The sequence below is a fragment of the Bos mutus genome, chromosome X, assembly GCF_027580195.1.
Source record: "Bos mutus isolate GX-2022 chromosome X, NWIPB_WYAK_1.1, whole genome shotgun sequence".
Classification (NCBI taxonomy): Eukaryota; Metazoa; Chordata; class Mammalia; order Artiodactyla; family Bovidae; genus Bos; species Bos mutus.
This window is the reverse complement of record NC_091646.1, coordinates 56,668,057-56,688,076: the sequence shown is the minus strand read 5'-3', so window position 1 is coordinate 56,688,076 and position 20,020 is coordinate 56,668,057. Positions and strand designations below refer to the sequence as shown.

The following is a 20,020-nucleotide window of genomic DNA, read 5'->3' as shown; positions in this document are numbered from 1 at the left end:
GAAAATTTTGGATTTTGAGCTCTCTGTTACATTTTTGAAGATATATCACGTTTATCATATGATAGTGGCACTTGTAGATGAAGAAAATATATTTGCAACTATCATTGTATTACCAGCTAAAAAAAGCAGGAATCTGTTTTACTAAACTTTGCTAAATGTCAAAGTAATACCGAGCTATTAAAGCCTCAAGAAAAAAGCTAATTCATTTCAGTCATGATATCGCCTAAAACTGAAGTATCATATAAAAGTTAAACAATGCCAAATGGATTTGACTGATATCAAAAACAAAATCTATTTCTTTTCTTTCATCTTCAGTGTTCCATTTCCTGGGAGTATGACCTTAGTCAAACATCTATTAAAGTTAGCTTTTGATCTCAACCCCCTTTTAGGGTAAAAAAAAATGTCAATCTTTAAATTTTTCTTCTGGAAAGAATCACTCTATTGTGTTTAATGTTCCAGTAGTATGTGAGTAAATAGGATTCTCTGATAGACGTGATAGAAGACTGGTTAAATGGGACAATCATTTTTGTGTCAGAGACAAGAACCAAAAGGAAGCATTTTTAAGAAGCTATTAACAGGAAAAAATCCCCCCAGGTCAGTGGAAGCATGTTAACTGGTCAGTTTGCTGCCCTTTTTAGGTCCTTTGATGAAGATGCCTTGTAATTTGATAACAAATAGCTGTTCATTTGTAATGTAATTTCCTCCTGACTAGTCATAGCTACTCCATGACTAGTCAAGGGAAAACAATTTTTCTCCATAGATATTTTTTAGTAAAATCTTCGTTTAAAATATATCTTAAAACCACTAGGAAGCATTATATATTTTTCATTCTTTCTTTCATATTTTAAGTAAATTATAGGGAAATTTCCATGATATGTAAAAGAAAAAAGAGACATGAGAATACATAGTGATTAGCTGAGTTAAATAGAAAAAAGTGGTGTTTGAGGTCAGTATACATATATGTGTATGTGGGTACTGTTTACCCATCTATATGACTACATTCTGAGTATAAAAGGTCTTTATAATGCTTTTAATAAACCTCTTTCTATGGAATGGTAAATTCATTAAACACGTATTTATCAAGTACTGCCTACTGCAAGACAGCATTCTGTATCCTGCTATGATTACAAAACTAAAACATCACAACCTTCATTTTAGGTGGGAAAATGAGGGCTACTTATAGACATACTCATAATAGGCCAGAAAGTAATAAGTATGTTCATATGAATGTGTCTGTGTAAAGTACTGTGGAAACCTACAAAGAAGAGATTTCCAGTAGTAGGAATTAAAGCTTTTTGGAGTTGATGGCATTAAATTGTGCTTTAAAGATTGTTTAGGCTGCAGTTGTCAAGACAGGAATAAAAGCATTCCAGAGAAAAGATATAATCTACAAAGATGTGAAGATGAGCTAGTACTGAGTTTGTACGGGCAACAGAGTGTTCAGTCTGATTATAATATGTGGTACATAATGGAAAAAAGTAGAGCTTTACCTGTAGAGATGGGTGGGAACACACTGTGGGAAGTTGTAACTACCAGTTCTGGACTTTATTCTATAGGCAATAGTGAACTTCTAAACATTTTTGGTGTGAGTGAGGAATGTGACTATAATGCTATTAAAATATTACTGAGAAATAAGTATTGGATGTACTGCGGGGGAAGAATTAGGGGCTTGGGTATCACTTAGGAAGTTCTTTAGGTAGTCAGGCTGAGAAGGAATATAGAACTATAAAAATGTGAGTTGTGAAATTCTTAGTTAATTTTATGGACTCAAAATACCCCTTTTAGATTCATAATGTATGAGTTTGTAGTAATGCTGTTTAAACTCTGGTGCGTTTGAAAGTTTGGGTAGCAGAAATTCTAACTAAAATATCTGATTATTTTATACCAAACATTTTAGAATTTTTATGCCTTCAATTCAATTGCAACCAGCCAGAGGAAACTTTTTTTTTTTTTTTAATGTGTCAGTCTTTCTTAGATGCATGGCAATTGTAAATATATATATAGTACATGTAACTAAACTAAGATTCTTTTTCTTATTTTTTTTTTTTAAATAGAGAGTAATAACTTGTTAAAAGATGTTTAACTTGGAAGAGTTGAAGGGGCTTTGTTACTGGCATCACTAAAGAATGATGGTACAAAGTGGTGGTACAGATCACATTGAAATGATACTAGAGAAAGCCATGATTTAGGCCACTCTGTTTCTACAAATTACTACAGTATGGAAACAAAGTCTTCCATCCATATCAAAGATATAGGAGGATAACAAAGAAAAAGGAACAAATAAATTGAACTGAAAGGGAATAAATAGAACATAGTTTAGAGAACTGGAATCTGGGATGATGTTTCTGTTCTTATTTATTGGTTCTAGACATAGTATCTTATTCACAGGAACAAAAGCTGTGGAAATTCACACGTCCCCAAAAGATGGAGCTCCCTGTCTCATCATCAAGATGATATAGTGTTCCTAACATTTTGCTAGACAATTCTGTCATCATCTATCGCCCAGCTGTGTGTTTGTTTATCTCTAGCTATAGCAGTTTTGAGGTCAGATATATTATTACCAAAAATATTTCAAATTCTGACTGGAAAAAAGTTTAGGAAGGAGATAAATTTCCTTATGACTTCTATTTAATTTGATACATTTGAGTTTGTGTGCCCCTTTAGTAACCTAAAGTTATTGGTTGAAGTATAAAATAATGGTTTGTATCTCTTTCTGAATTTGTTGTTAATTTGTTGTATGACAGAATTCAGGAAACCAGAAAGAATTTGCCACCTTATAAATCATTCATTAGCCCCCAATTCCATGTCAAATCATTTTTATTGCATGTATATGCTTGTGTGTGTGTGTGTGTGTCCACTATTAATGATCTGGCCTAATTATTTAATTTCCATTTATTTTTCTGCCACCCAAGCACTAACTTGTATACAATCAGATAATAATGCTTTTGAGCAAGATGGATAGGAGTCAGAATTATCCTTTGTAACTCTTTATTCTACTGGGCTATAATGAAATACTGGATGTTTGTAGTTCAAACATGTTTTATAATGACTCAACTGAGGAAAATATTCTACACAGAAATTTTAGGGGAAAATCATGTTCATTGGATATATTTTTAGTGTTGAGTGGCAATATCTCACAATTTTCTAAATCTTGCCCTTCCTGACAATGATATTGTTCCTAGAAGGTAGCTCTATTTAAAGTAAAATGTCATATGATGTAAAAGAATCCTTGTCCATGTCAACACTCCGATAGCCAGGTTTTCCTGGTCTTAAAAATTTAGTGGAGTTTTAATGTGGAAATAATAATACCAAAATTTCTTATTATTCTTGGTTGGTAAAAATGTAATGGACTGATATGTTTCAAAAGTGACAGAAGTCTGAGTTATCACACTGCATTTTATGAGGCAAAATAATGTAAGCTTTGAAAAATAATCTTGCCAGATACCTTGTGTCTTTTAAGATTCCAGAATAAGAGCCAGGTTCTCATGGTACTTATTTACTCTCCCTTGTAACTCATATGACAAATGTTCATGTCGTTGTTGGTTGTTTCAGGTAACCTCAAGTAATTACACATTCTGATAGCCAATAGAGACATAGTTACCTATCTATCTAAAAACATCTAGGAAAATATACATATAATTGAATATTATTATTATCATAGTGGATATAATTTAGACTTTTTCCCTTTGTCTATATACCTTCAGAGTTTTATAATTAATCTCTTTAAAATTTTATGTTTAAAAGAATTAGCATTCACATTTATTTAATATTATACAGATGGAAGCCTCTGAGATGTGACCATAAATTTATTCATGCATTTCGATCAGTATACCTATGGTTAACTTCATGTGCTTCTTAAATTTCAAATAAAACTAATTCTATTGCAATTTTTTGACATAATTATGGTTAATATTACATATTGCTTTGCCTTCTAAAACAGATGCTTGACATATACTGCTTCAGTAAGCATAAGCATAAGCTAACGATAAAGAATGGCATCATCAGACAGCAAAAGTAAAACAAAACAGAACTATTGGCAGTTTGTATTTGAGTGAACCATCTCTTTCCCCATTTCTCATGTTTGTTATCATGTCTTGGCGGGAGGGTCAGGCAGAATGTGATTGTGGAAACAGTGGAAAATAGACCTACTAAAGAATCATGCAAAATTACTATTGTACAGCAACTAAATTAGACCTTTTCCTGCCTCCTGGCCCTGTCCCTTCAAATATACATTTGATTATTCTGCAGTCGTTTACTAGGCACTACCAAGTACCTGTCCAACTCTTTGCGAACCCATGGACTGTAGCCTACCAGGCTCTGAGGAGCCTCTCAGTCCATGGAATTTTCCAGGCAACAGTACTGGAGTGGGTTGCCATTTCCTTCTCCAGGGGATCGTCCAAACCCAGGGAATCAAACCTGGGTCTCCTGCACTGCAGGCAGATGCTTTACCATCTGAGCCACCAGGGAAGCCTCCTTACTTACTTACTTACTTACCAAATACCCACTACTATGTCAAGCACCAAGGAATGTAAGAAAGTTAAGAATAATATAGAAAATAATAATACATAATTTCTTCAAGTAAAGAGATTGCAGCCTATATAGGAGCAACATGATTAACATATAATTATAATTATATATACACAATGTATATAACATATTTTATATATATGTGTGTATATATATATATATATATATATATATATATATATAAAATACATTACCATATGTAAAATAGATAGCCAATGAAAATTTGCTGTGTGACTCAGGGAACTCAAACCAGGGCTTGGTAACAACCTAGAGGGGTACAATGGGGAGGGGTGTGGGAGGGATGTTCAAGTGGGAGGGGACATAGGCAAACCTATGGCTGATTCATGTTGATGTTTGGTAGAAATCAACACAGTACTGTAAAGCAATTATCCTTCAATTAAAAATAAATAAATTTTAAAAAATGAATACATAACAACTCAATAAATGACTATCTTGGAAGTAATTTTTCCATGTAGACTCATTGAAAGTTAATGCACTGAATCGCCAATCCAGGTTTGATGCAGGATACAGGATGCTTGGGGCTGGTGCACTGGGATGACCCAGAGGGATGGTATGGAGAGGGAGGTGGGAGGGGGGTTCAGGATTGGGAACACGTGAATCTCATATTTTTAAAGACAATATTTTTAGACCAGATTTAGGTTTAAATTTGAGAGAAAAGTATAGAGATTTCCTGTATACTCTATACTATCCTGATTTCTCCCCTACATCCTCACAAAAACAGACTCTCCTATTATCAATATAACTCAGCAGAATGGTACATTCATTACTAAGGATAAACCTACATCATTATAATCTGAAGTCTATACTTTACCTTAGAGTTCATTCTTGGTACTGTGCATTCTGTTGTTTTGGGCAAATGAATGACATACATGCACCATTATGATATTACACAGTATTTTCATTGCCCTAAAAATGCCATGATCTTCCTATTTGTCCCCATCCTCATCCCTGACAACCACTTATCTTTGCATTATTTCAGTGATTTGTCCTTTTTCAGAATGCCATATAGTTGGAATCACATAGTATGTAGGCTTCTCAGACTGGTTTCTTTCACTTAGTAATATGTATTAAAGTTCCTTCATGTCTTTTCATGACTTGCTAACTCATTTGTTTGTAGCACTAACTAATATTCCATTGCCTGGATGTACCACATTTTATTTTTTCCATTTACCTATTGAAGGACAACATGGCTGCTTCCATGAACCTAATTTTTAAGACAAGAATATTGATTCTGAAAGAGGGTAATATAGGCATATAACTAGTTATAGAAAAGTCCAATTTTAACATGCATCCCTTCAGATTCCTCATGCAGTATTTTTAAAATCATGATTTGGGACATAATTTTTCACATGAGAGGAACATTCTCCTTGCAATTTTCTCAGGTCTTTCTTGATGTTATATGTTACATCTTGACTATTATAAATATGCAGATTATCATAAAGAGGTTTGTTTTTTTTTTTTTTAACCAACCACTGTTAAACACAGATAACAGAATCATTGTAGTAGCTCTCTGGGCAACAGAACATGGCAATGTTTGAGGACTACTGTATAGAAGATTGGAGAATGTATTGCACACCTGATTCTCTGGCACTTATGGCATATACAAGTGAAAACCATCTACTTACAAGCCATGAGTGGCAGTCATCTTTTGGAAACCAATTACCTTTACAGAAGGTGATTTGGAATCAAGTTTAATATTTTCATTGTTGTTGTTGAATTGCTAAGTCGTGTCAGACTGCAACCCCATGGACTGTATGTGCCAGGCTCCTCTGCCATCCACTATCTCCCAAAGTCTACTCAAATTCATGTCCATTGAGTTGGTGATACTATCTAACCATCTCATCCTCTGCTGTCCTCTTCTCCTTTTATCTTCAATCTTTCTCAGCATCAGGGTCTTTTCCAATGAGTTGGCTCTTCGCATTGGGATGGCCAAAGTATTGGAGCTTCAGCTTCAGCATCAGTCCTTCCAGTGAACATGCAGGGTTGATTTTCTTTAAGATTGACTGGTTTGATCTCTGTGTAGTCCAAGGGACATTCAGGAGTCTTCTCCAGAAGCACAATTGGAAAAATCAATTATTCAGTATTCAGCCTTCTTTATGGTCCAACTTTCAAATCTGTACCCCACCGTCAGGTTTGTTTATTTCTCTCACTCAGTTCTTATCTCATTGTAACTAAGATTTGGAACAATAGACTAATTACAGCTCAAGCAGGCAAGATTTATCTGATCCTGTCTCCTCTTAGCAAGGATCTAAAACAACAAACTGGTTTACAGCTCAGTTACAGCTCAAGCAGACAGATCTTTTATTAAACAGACAGCAGATAGTACATTCCCAAGATGTGGGAGTGGGCTGACCCTGAAGGAGTGGTCACAATGCTTCTTGGCTTCCCTTTTTATATGCCCGGTCTCATTCTCTTGTTTCTGCCCTGTGCAAAATGCAAATAGTCATACACTCAAGGCTAATCAGAGAAAGGGGCATATCTAGGCACATGCAAAATAAGGCCTTTGCATATCCATCTAGATGGGCGTGGACTGAGAGTTTTGATTGACAGTTGCAAGTTACATAGCAATAGGCTCTATTGCACAGGTCTTCCCCATAATTCAGTCTGTTATAATCAGGTGTATGTATGTACAGAATATTTACAAAGCTTTATTCTAGCTGCATAAGGTTACTTGAGGACACAGCTATACATCAAGTGTGCATGTGCCAAAGTTGGGGAAGCCCCAGTGGTTAGTTTGTATCCAGTGTGTGCCTAGGGTGCATGTGCAGGAGTTGGAAAAGTCTCTGGTTATTTTTGTAGTCTATCTGTGAGCTCTGCAGGGTGTGTCAGGTGGGGTTTAGAGATCAGTTTGCATCCTTTTCAGCTAGGCCCCCTCCTTGTCCATGCCTATCTTCCTACCTACCATGACTACTGGAAAGAATGTAACTTTGACTATACAGACTGTCTCCAAAGTGATTTCTCTGCTTTTTAATATGCTGTCTAGGTTTGTCATAGCTTTCCTTCCAAGGAGCAACTGTCTTTTAATTTCATGGCTACAGTTAACTTCCTCAATGAATTTGGAGCCCAAGAAAATAAAATCTGTCACTACTTCAGTTTTTCTGCTTCTATTTGCCACAAAATGGTGGGACTGAATGCTGTGATCTTAATTTTTTGAATGTTGAGTTTCAAGCCAGCTTTTTCACTGTCCTCTTTCACTCTGACCAAGTGTCTCTTTACTTCCTCATTAATTTCTGCCATTAGAGTTGTATCATCTGCATATCTGAGGTTGTTGATATTTCTCCAGGCAATCTTGATTCCAGCTTGTGATTCATCCAGACTGGCATTTCACAGATTGTACTCTGTAATCTGTTAAATAAGCAGGGTTACATATGGCTGACAATATACAGCCTTGTCATACTCCTTTCCCAATTTGGATCCACTCCATTGTTCCATGTCTAGTTCTAACTGTTGCTTCTTGACCCACATACAGGTTTCTCAGCAGACAGGCAAGGTGGTCTGGTGTTCCCATCTCATTAAGAATTTACCAGAGTTTGTTGTGATCCACACAGTCAAAAGCTTTAGCGTAGTCACTGAAACAGAAGTACAGGTTTTACTGGAGCTCCCTTACATTCTCCATGATCAAATGAATGTTGGCAGTTTGATCTGATTCCTCTGCCTCTAGAAAACCCAGCGTGTACATCTGGAAATTATTGGTTCACATAGTGCTGAAGCCTAGCTTGAAGGAATTTGAGAAAAACCTTGCTAGTGTGTGAAATGAGCACAACTGTATGGTAGTTTCAACATTCTTTGACATTGTGTTTCTTTGAGATTGGAATGAAAACTGACCTTTTCCAGTCCTATGGCCACTGCTAAATTTTCTAAGTTTGCTGACATATTGAGTACAGCATGTTAACAGCATCATCATTTAGGCTTTTAAATAGCACTACTGGGCTTCCATCACCTCCATTATCTTTGTTCATAGTAATAACTCCTAAGGCCCACTTAACTTCACACTCCAGGGTGTCCAGCTCTAGGTGAGTGACCACACGATTGTGTTTATCCAGGTCACTGAGACTTTTTTTTTTTTTTTTTTGGTATAGATCTTCTGTGTATTCTTGCCACCTCTTCTTAATCTCTTCTACTTCTGTTAGATCCTTACTGTTTTGTCCTTTATCATGCCCATCCTTGCATGAAATGTTCCCAAGATATCTCTAATTTTCTTGAAGAGATCTCTAGTTTTTCTCACTCTATTATTTTCCTCTATTTCTTAGCATTGTTCATTTAAGAAGGCCTTCTTATCTCTCCTTGCTATTCTCTGGAACTCTGCATTCAGTTGAGTATATGTTTCCATTTCTCCCTTGTCTTTCACTTCTCTTCTTTCCTCAGCTATTTGTAAAGGCTCTTCAGACAATCATTTTGCCTTCTTACATTTCTTTTTCTTTGGAATGGTTTTCATCACTGCCTCCTGTAGAATGTTAGGAACTTCTGTCCATAGTTCTTCAGGCACTCTGTCTATCAGACCTAATCCCTTGAATCTATTCATCACCTCCACTGTGTAATCATAAGGGATTTGGTTTAGGTAATGCATGAATGGCCCAGTGGTTCTCCCTACTTTATTCAATTTAGGCCTGAATTTTACAATAAGGAGCTCATGGTCTTTGCATAGTCAACTCCAGGTCTTGTTTTAACTGACAATATAGAGCTTTTCCATCTTTAGCTGCAAACAATATAGTCAATCTGATTTCAGTGCTGACCTTCTGGTGATGTCCATGTGTAGAGTGGTCTATTGTGTTGTTGGATGAGGGTGTTTGCTGTGATTAGTGTTCTCTTGATAAAACCCTGTTACCTTTTGGCTTGCTTCATCTTGTAATCCAAGGACAAACTTACCTCTTTTCCAGATATCTCTTGACTTCCTACCTTTTCAGTCCAATCCCATATGATGTAAATGACATCCTTTTTTGGTGTTAGTTCTAGAAGGTCTTGTAGGTCTTCAGAGAACCATTCAGTGTCAGCTTCTTTGACAGTAGTGGTTGGGGCATAGACTTGGATTACTGTCATGTTGAATGGTTTGCCTTGGAAAGGAACTGAAATTATTCTATCATTTTTAGATTGCAACCAAGTACTGCATTTCAGACTCTTTGTTGACTATGAGGGCTACTCCATTTCTTCTAAGGGATTCTTGCCCACAGCAGTAGATATGGTCATCTGAATTAAATTCACCCAATTCCCATCCATTTTAATTCACTGGTTCCTAAGATGTAAATGTTCATTTTCTCTGCTGGCTCAGTGATAAATAATCTACCTGTTAATGTGGGAGACACTGTTTCAATCCCTGGGTCAGGAAGATCCCCTAGATTAGGAAAAGTCAACCTACTTTAGTATTCTTGCCTAGGAAATCCCAGGACAGAAAAGGCTGGTTAGCAACAGTGAATGAGTCTGTATCACAAAAGAGTCAGACATGACTTAGTGTCTAAACAACAATATTCTTGTAGTAGCAATTTGATACCTTTTAATGAACACAAAATACATTTGAGTTTTCATTAGCTGCTACACAGGAGTTAGCACTTCAGCTCAATGTTAGACAAAGTTACATTTTTGTTTGAGGCTAAATTCCCATTTCTTCTATTTCTAAAGGAAAATGGATAGGAAGTTTTCCTCTTGAATTTGCCTTCTAGACATAAAATATTTTACTTTATCTAACTCTTAAGCATGTTGCTGGTTTTTCACACAGGCAAAAATAGCTTTCCAAAATGCAGCAGGAAGAAAAGTCTTATAGTTACAGTGAGCAGAACAAACCAAGTAGAGAAAATGAAATTACATAATAACCACTGATCACTTTTTCATATTAATATCCTCAGTGATAAGTCTATCTCTCCTAAACACATTCTGAGTTCCTGAAATCCACATTTCAAAAATACATTTAGTAAATTGAATTTCCTTTTACTATGGAAGCTATCTTAAGGGAAACTTGATTTTTGTTATAAATTTGAACTTGGCTAGGTTGGTTTCTCTTTCTCTCCCATTAATTCTGTTAATGCTCTCTCCTTTCTATTAATTGGTGATACCTGCTGCAGTGCAGTACCAAATCATTTAAATGCATGTTGCACTTTGATTGATTACTGTTATTATTGATTTGCAAATTAAAAGTAAATTTAATTAATGAATCACTATTTTTTTTAGCTTTCTTCTAGGAATATGACTCGTGTGTGGCTGCATGTTTCTGTAAATTAAAATTAAAATGGCTATGTGTTATATTGTATATATTCTTGCTGGCACCATTGTTAGAGTAAAGGACGTTTTAAAATTGAAGTTAATTTTGCCTAACATGCATGACTGTGGCTCAGATCATGAACTCCATATTGCAAAATTCAGACTCAAATTTGAAGAAAGTAGGGAAAACCACTGGGCCATTCAGTTCTGACTTAAATAAAATCCCCAATGATATACAGTGAAAGTGACAAATAGATTCAAGTTCTGATATAGAGAGTGCATGAATAACAATGGATGGAAGTTTGTAACATTGTACAAGAGGCGGTGATCAAAACCATCCCCAAGAAAAAGAAATGCAAAGAGGCAAAATGGTTGTCTGAGGAGGCATTACAAATAGCTGAGAAAAGAAAAGAGGTGAAAGACAAAGGGGAAGAGGAAAGATATACCTATTTGAATGCAGAGTTCCAAAGAATAACAAGGAGAGATAAGAAAGCCTTTCTCAGTAATCAAAGAAATAGACGAAAACAATAGAATGGGAAAGACTAATGATTGCTTCAAGAAAACTAGAGATACCAAGGGAGCATTTCATGCAAAGATGGGCACAATAAAGGACAGAAACGGTATGGTCCTAACAAAAGCAGAAGATAGAAGAGAGGGCAAGAATCCAAAGAACTGTGCAAAAAAGGTCTTAATGACCCAGATAACCTTGATGGTGTGATCACTCACCTAGAGCCAGACATCCTGGAGTGTGTAGTCAACTGGGTCTTAGGAAGCATCACTATGAACAAAGCTAGTGGAGGTGATGGAATTCCAGTAGAGATATTTCAATTCCTGAAAGATGATGCTGTGAAAGTGTTGCACTCAGTATGCCAGCAAATTTAGAATACTCAGCAGTTGCCATAGGACTGGGAAGGTCAGTTTTCCTTACAATCCCAAAGAAAGGCAATGCCAAAGAATGTTCATACTACTGTACAATTGCACTTATTTCACATGCCAGCAAAGCAATGCTGAAAATTCTCCAAGTGAGGCTTCAACAATACGTGAACTGAGAACTTCCATATGTACTAGTTGAATTTAGAAAAGGCAGAGGAACTGGAAATCAAATTGCCAACATCCGTTGGATCACAGAAAAAGCAAGATAATTCCAGAAAAACATTTACTTCTTCTCCATTGACTACTTAAAGCCTTTGACTGTGTGGATCACAAGAAACTGTTGGAAATTCTTCAAGAGATGGGAATGCCAGACCACCTTACCTGCCTCCCGAGAAATTTATATGCAGGTCAAGAAGCAACAGTTAGAACTGGACATGGAGAAATGGACTTGTTCAAAATTGGGAAAGAAGTATGTCAAGGCTGTATATTGTCACCCTGCTTATTTAACCTACATAGAGTACATCATGAGAAATGCTGGACTGGGTGAATCACATGCTGGATTCAAGATTTCCAGAAGAAATATCAGAAACCTCAGATATGAAGATGACACCACCCTTATGGCAGAAAGTGAAGGGGAACTAAAGAGCCTCTTAATGAAGGTGAAGGTGAAAGAGGAGATTGAAACAGCTGGCTTAAAACTCAACATTCATAAAACTAAGATCATGGCATCTGGTCCCATCACTTCATGGCAAATAGATCAATCAGTGACAGACTTTATTTTCTTGGGCTCCAGAATCACTGCAGATGGTGACTGCAGCCATGAAATTAAAACAACTTGCTCCTTTGAAGAAAAGCTATGGCAAACCTAAACAGCATATTGAAAAGCAGAGACATTGCTTTACTGACAAAAGTTCATCTAGTCAAAGGTATGTTTTTTCTGGTAGTTATATATGGATGTCAGAATTGGACGATATAGAAGGCTAAGCCCTGAAGAATTGATGCTTTCAAACTGTGTTGTTGAAGAAGACTCTCGAGAGTCTCTTGGAGTGCAAGATCAAACCAGTCAATCCTAAAGAAAATCAGTCCTGAATATTCGCTGAAAGTACTGATGTTGAAGCTGAAGCTCCAATACTTTGTCCACTTGATGCAAAGAGCTGACTCATTAGAAAAGACTGTGTTGCTGGGAAAGATTGAAGGCAGGAGGAGATGGGGGATGGCAGAAGATGAGATGTTTTTATGGCATCACCGACTCAATGGACATGAGTTTGAGCAAGCCCTGGAGTTGTTGAAGGACAGGGAAGCCTGTTGTGGTGCAGTCCATAGGATCATAAAGTGCCGGACATGACTGAGCAGCTGAACAACAAACAGCAACATGTATAACACAAAACTTAAATTCTTTCTTTGAGCAACTATGGGAGAAAATAATCACAAATTTTGCAGTATCCCAGAAGTTAATAATTTTTTTTCTTCTTTTACATCCATGTTAATCTGTTTTTAATTTGTAAGAGGTCACTAACTTGACCAATTATGTTTTCTCTTCCTCTGATAAAATATACATGGTATAAAGTCTACAATTTTAACAATTTTATGACTACTATTCAGTGGCATTTAGTACAGTCACACTGTTGTGCAACTATCACCAAAAATATTGACCACTCCACAAATTCACATTTTATCTTTGTGCAGGGGCCATGGTAGTTTTCTCTGTTTTGTCCTAATTTTAGTATATGAGCTATTGAAGCTGACACCCAAATATATTTTTAAAGTGTCAAGAATATCTATGAAATGAAATATAAAAAGTAAAATAAGTTGACTACTCCAACAGTTTTCAAGGTCATTCTGGTATATGAAGTGTTAGCTTTTAATTATTTCTGTAGCTTTTGGAAGTTGACTGATATCTGAGAGTCTATATTTCATAGACTAGTAGCTTGGTTTCTTATTTGGTGGGATGGTCTATACGAGAAAATCCTGCACTTGAGGATGGAAGGGCTGTGGAAGGAGCTCCTTCAACTTGTCTTGGGTCCCCAGCTTCCTGGGAATAGCTAATCTTTGCCCTAATGTCAGAAATTTGAGATGTTTTGTTACCATTAATCTATGTCTAATGCAACCCTCCCATAGACTTACAATGATATTTGCTGGATGTGTCAATTCTCGTTTGAAAATCAGACCAATTGGAGGTCAGGGCTGCAAGACCTTAGAAATTATCTTGACATGTCTACTCTATAATACTATATAAAAATGCTCAAGTAAAGTACCTAGGGACATGTATAACCTATAAGAACTTGTGTGTACCATTTGAAGAATTTTTACGGCTCAAATTTTCATGAAAAAGAAATGGTCTATTGAGAGGTACCAACAATATAATAATTGTCAGTGACTATGCTTAAAAACCTGGAACATTTCTAATTTAAAAAGATATCACCAAGGGCAAGTATAACCCAATGAGATAGTAGTTAATTGTATGTAAACTGTGAAAACTGAGATAGTAGTTAACATTATGTAAACTGAAAACTCCTAAATTTAAATTTATAACTATGTAAAAATTCCCGATATATTTATATAAATATATATTTCAAAAACAGAGAAATAGTGTCAAAATAGTTGAAGTTAAGCATGCATCCAAGTTAAAAAAAAATGTTTACAACAGTATTTCTCAAACTTCATTCTATGGATTAGTGGTGTCTTTTGAGTCTTTAATAGATATTCTGTAAAAACAAGTTCCATTATTGCAAAAGTTTAGAAAATAGTGTGCTCTCTACCTCTTTTGGAAAGTCACAATAAATACTAGCATATTATAAACTTTGAAAATATCTGCATTAAGGAAACCTGGAGTCAGTGTACCTGAGTTTAAATACAACTTCAAGGCTTATTAGCTGTGAAGGTTAATTTTGACAGGTTTTTCATTTGACAGGTTTTTTCAGTTTCTGTGAATCAGTTTCCTCATCTGAAAAATGGAAATACTGATGCTACTTCCCTCTGAAGTGTTTTGTAAATATTAAATAAGTAAATATGTAAAGAACTTACAACTGTGTGGCATATGATAAGTGGTATATAAAATTTGTTGTTTCCAACTTAGTGTTAGCTCAATTGGTCATGAAACTCTCTCACCTTCCTAACTATCCTCGCTTTTTTCATCAATTCTCTTAACATTTCGTGAACAAGCAGGAAAATGGAAAATAAAATATACTGGTATAAGTTCAATATGATGTTTCTTTCTTGCTTTAATCTTTTAACATTAGATGTAATTGGAGCATTTGAAGAGATTATTAGAATCTCAAAGACATTTAAAATGTATTTTTATTCATTTTCATAATAGTATATAGGAAAATAAAATGTTGCTTGGCAACCTCAAATTTTGTTAGGCATTTCAGGCTACAGGATAGCAGTTTGCTCAAAGCAGAAGTCAGCCTTCTCCTAGGTTCCTGGTTTGGTTGCACTTTCTAATGAGCAATGCTGCTTTCCCTCCCAACCCTTACTAATTATCATTTTCCTATCTCTGGCCCCATTCTAAATGGCAAATTCACTGCCTTATTGTGCATTCTCCAATCTGCTGTTTTTGTAGAATAAGCTGAACTTTAACAAAGATTGAGTGTATCTTCTCTTCATATCTATCTGTGGCTTAACAAAGTGTACAAACTAGAGTTGGACTATAAAGAAAGCTGAGTGCTGAAGAATTGATGCTTTTGAACTGTGGTGTTGGAGAAGACTCTTGACAGTCCCTTGGACTGCAAGGAAATCCAACCAGTCCATCCTAAAGGAAATCAGTCCTGAATGTACATTGGAAGGACTGATGTTGAAGCTGAAACTCCAATACTTTGGCCACCTGATGTGAAGAGCTGACTCATTTGAAAAGACCCTGATGCTGAGAAAGATTAAGGGCAGAAGGAGAAGGGGATGACAAAGGGTGAGGTGGTTGGATGGCATCACCGACTCAATGGACATGTGTTTGAGTAAACTCTGGGAGTTGGTGATGGACAGGGAAGCATGTCGCCCTGCAGTCCATGCAGTCACAAAGAATCAGTCACGACTGAGTAACTGAACTGAACTGAACAAACAGTTCATGCCAATATAGCAGATTTCCAGTCTCACATCATTTGATGGCTTTGGTGATGTCTAGCCCACATACAGCTGCAAATGTTTTACAAACTCTGCATATACCTATGTTTGACTGCCTTTCCCTCCTAGCCATGGTGCTGAGCTGAGTAGTTTTAAATTTTGTATCTATCCCTGAGTGGTGATTCCTAAGAATCACTGTAATATTTGCTCCTCACTTAAGTGGTCTGTAACTACTTGCATGTGGCTTCTCTGATCTTTCATTCTATTCTTATATTTGTATGGCTTTCCTGTTAGTTGAGTTCTGAATCTTTTGGAGTCCAAATGTTTTTCCAAATAACAGAGTTCAGAGCATAAGCATTTCCTGAAAATTAGTCTGAATACTACCTCTGAAAAGGCTTACATCTACCCAGTTGATTTATAGGGAATTTCAAAATTGTTTCCATTAGATTCAATGTGATATACCACATTAACATTTCATATCGCCAGATGTTTCATTATTCATATTTTAGTACATCATACTTAACCCAAAGTAGCTTTGAATGTAAACAATAAACAAGCCAACATGCAGTACTTGACAGTAGAGAGACATAATGAGGGAGATATAAACTGTTTTTCATTTTTGGAGTGATATTATTAATGCAACACCATTAATTTAATTAAATGTTATTTTAATAATAAAACCATATTGCAATAAACTGACCCACCATTTCATTTAAGTAATTGCAAACCTCAAGATTTGATTACTCATAGTTCTCCTTTAATTAATTTACTTATTCACAGTTTTGACAGAAAAGCTTTCAAACGTATGAAGAGATGGGCACAGTTCATCCAAATAGGAAACTATAAAATTGCCTCAAGATACTTGATTTCTTATCGTAGCCCTACTGTCTATTTTGTATTGTCTCTCACTTATCCCCTTTAGGATCCAGTTCTTCATTTGTAAGATGGAGAGGTTGGTTTAGATATTCATTAAAGTTCTTGTTACTCTTAAGAACTTTCTACACTACTCTAAATCTGAAGCTGGAGTTTGAATATCTGAATACTTACAATAATAATAATCACACACAAGGGGCACATGTTCATGCACATGAATTTATGATATTTGGGGCATTTTCATATTGTTATGTTGAATTGTAGATTAGGGAGTGAGTGTAAATGATTATAAGGGCTGTTTTTATGACTTGGTCAATAATTATACTGACTAGCCATGAGCCAGTTATGAAAGTAGGTGAACAAGTATGAAAGGTGCTATGGTTATAGGAGTAAATGCACAAGTATTAGACAATGCAGAAGGTGAATATTTCCCCAGTATCAATGAGTCTCTGCCTTTCCAAATCATTATCAATCAGCTAAATATATGTAATTTAAACATAATGTAAAAGTTACCACTTTCAAATTCAGTTACTGAAGACAACTTTTATGCTTCTAGATGTTTATGTAGATATTTACCTATAATTATAGCACTTTCATTTTTGAAGGCATCTTTCATTCTTATTCCAGTTCCAGTTCAGTCTCTCAGTTGTTTCCCACTCTTTGTGATACCATGGACTGCAGCATATTAGGCTTTCCTGTCCATCATCAACTCCCAGAGCTTGCTCAAACTCATGTCCATCCAGTTGGTGATGCCATCCAACCATCTCATCCTCTATTGTCCTCCATCTCCTCCTACCTTCAATCTTCCCTAGCATCAGTCTTTACTAATGAGTCGGCTCTTCCAATCAGGTGGCCAAAGTACTGCAGTTTCAGCTTCAGTATCAGTCCTTCCAGTGAATATTCAGGACTGGTTTCCTTTAGGATTGATTAATTTGATCTCTTTGCAGTCCAAGGGATGCTCAAGAGTCTTCTCCAACACCACAGTTCAAAAGCATCAATTCTTCGGCGCTCAGCTTTCTTTATATTCCAACTCTCACACCCATACATGACTACTGGAAAAACCATAGCTTTGACTAGATGGACCTTTGTCAGCAAAGTAATGTCTCTGCTTTTTAATATGCTATCTAGGTTGGTCATAGCTTTTCTTCCAAAGGACAAGTGTCTTTTAATTTCATGGCTGCAGTCACCATCTACAGTGATTTTGACACCCTCCAAAATAAAGTCTTTTTATTTAAAAAAAAATAAAGTGTTTCCATTGCTTCCCATCTGTTTTCCATGAAGTGATCAGACCAGATGCCATGATCTTTGTTTTTTGAATGTTGAGTTTTAAGCCAGCTTTTTCACTCTCCTCTTTCTCTTTCAATGAGAGGCTCTTTAGCTCTTCTTTGCTTTCTGCCATAAGGGTGGTGTCATTTGTGTATCTGAGGTTTTTGATATTTCTCCTGGAAATCTTGATTCCCACTTGTGCTTCATCCAGCCCAGCATTTTGCATGATGTACTCTGCGTATAAGTTAAATAAGCAAAGTAACAATATACAGTCTTGAAGTACTCTTTTCCCAATTTGGAACCAGTCTGTTGTTCAATGTCCAGTTCTAACTGTTGTTTCTTGACCTGCATACAAATTTCTCAGGAAGGAGGTAAGGTAGTCTGGCATTCCCATCTCTTATAGAATTTTCCACAGTTTGTGGTGATCTACACAGGCAAAGGCTTTGGAGTAATTAATAAAGCAGAGTAGATGTTTTTCTGGTATTCTTTTGCCTTTTTGATGATCCAACGGATATTGGCAATTTGATATCTGGTTCATCTGCCTTTTCTACGTCCAGCTTGAATATCTGGAAATTTATGGTTTACCTACTGTTGAAGCCTGGCTTGGAGAATTTGGAGCATTACTTTGCTAGCATGTGAGATGAGTGCAATTGATCAGTAGTTTGAACATTCTTTGGCATTGGAATGAGAACTGACCTTTTCCAGTCCTGAGGCCACTGCCGAGTTTTCCAAATTTGCTGGCACATTCAGTTCTGCACTTTAACAGCATCATCTTTTAGGATTTGAAATAGCTCAACTGGAATTCCATCACCTCCACTAAGTTTGTTTATAGTGCTAAGGCCCACTTGACTTCTCATTCCAAAATGTCTGGCTCTAGGTGAGTGAACACGCCATTGTGCTTATCTGGGTCATGAAGATCTTTTCTGTATAGTTTTTATGTGTATTCTTGCCACCTCTTCTTAATATCTTCAGCTTCTATTAGGTCCATCCAATTTCTGTCCTTTATTGTGCCCATCTTTGCATGAAATGTTCCCTTGGTATCTCTAATTTTCTTGACGAGATCTCTACTCTTCCCCATTCCATTCTTTTCCTCTATTCTTTTGCATAGATAACTGAGGAGGGATTTCTTAGCTCTCCTTGCTATTCTTTGGAACTCTGCATTCAAATGGGTATATCTTTCCTTTTATCCTTTGCCTTTCGCTTCTCTTCTTTTCTCAGCTATTTGTAAGGCCTCCTCAGACAACCATTTTGCCTTTCTTTTTTTTTTTTTTTTGATTTTTTCCCCTAATTTTATTTTATTTTTAAACTTTACATAATTGTATTAGTTTTGCCAAATATCAAAATGAATCCGCCACAGGTATACATGTGTTCCCCATCCTGAACCCTCCTCCCTCCTTCCTCCCCATACCATCCTTCTGGGTCGTCCCAGTGCACTAGCCCCAAGCATCCAGTATCGTGCATCGAACCTGGACTGGCAACTCCTTTCTTACATGATATTTTAAATGTTTCAATGCCATTCTCCCAAATCTTCCCACCCTCTCCCTCTCCCACAGAGTCCATAAGACTGTTCTATACATCAGTGTCTCTTTTGCTGTCTCGTACACCGGGTTATTGTTACCATCTTTCTAAATTCCATATATATGCGTTAGTATACTGTATTTATGTTTTTCCTTCTGGCTTACTTCACTCTGTATAATAGGCTCCAATTTCATCCACCTCATTAGAACTGATTCAAATGCATTCTTTTTAATGGCTGAGTAATACTCCATTGTGTATATGTACCACAGCTTTCTTATCCATTCATCTGCTGATGGACATCTAGGTTGCTTCCATGTCCTGGCTATTATAAACAGTGCTGCGATGAACATTGGGGTACACGTGTCTCTTTCCCTTCTGGTTTCCTCAGTGTGTATGCCCAGCAGTGGGATTGCTGGATCATAAGGCAGTTCTATTTCCAGTTTTTGAAGGAATCTCCACACTGTTCTCCATAGTGGCTGTACTAGTTTGCATTCCCACCAACAGTGTAAGAGGGTTCCCTTTTCTCCACACCCTCTCCAGCATTTATTATTTGTAGACTTTTGGATGGCAGCCATTCTGACTGGTGTGAAATGGTACCTCATAGTGGTTTTGATTTGCATTTCTCTGATAATGAGTGATGTTGAGCATCTTTTCATGTGTTTGTTAGCCATCTGTATGTCTTCTTTGGAGAAATGTC

General features: G+C 36.4%; 1 protein-coding gene and 1 non-coding gene across 2 annotated transcripts in view; one reads left to right on the top strand and one right to left on the bottom strand.

Annotated features, from left to right (window-relative positions):
• The window catches only part of DACH2 (dachshund family transcription factor 2), an 864,952-nt gene that overhangs the window by 521,902 nt on the left and 323,030 nt on the right, over nucleotides 1-20,020 (top strand). The window lies entirely within an intron of this gene.
• LOC138986535 (U6 spliceosomal RNA) lies at nucleotides 13,252-13,354 on the bottom strand. Its single transcript, XR_011463350.1, has one exon. It is a non-coding gene; the product is annotated as a U6 spliceosomal RNA (small nuclear RNA).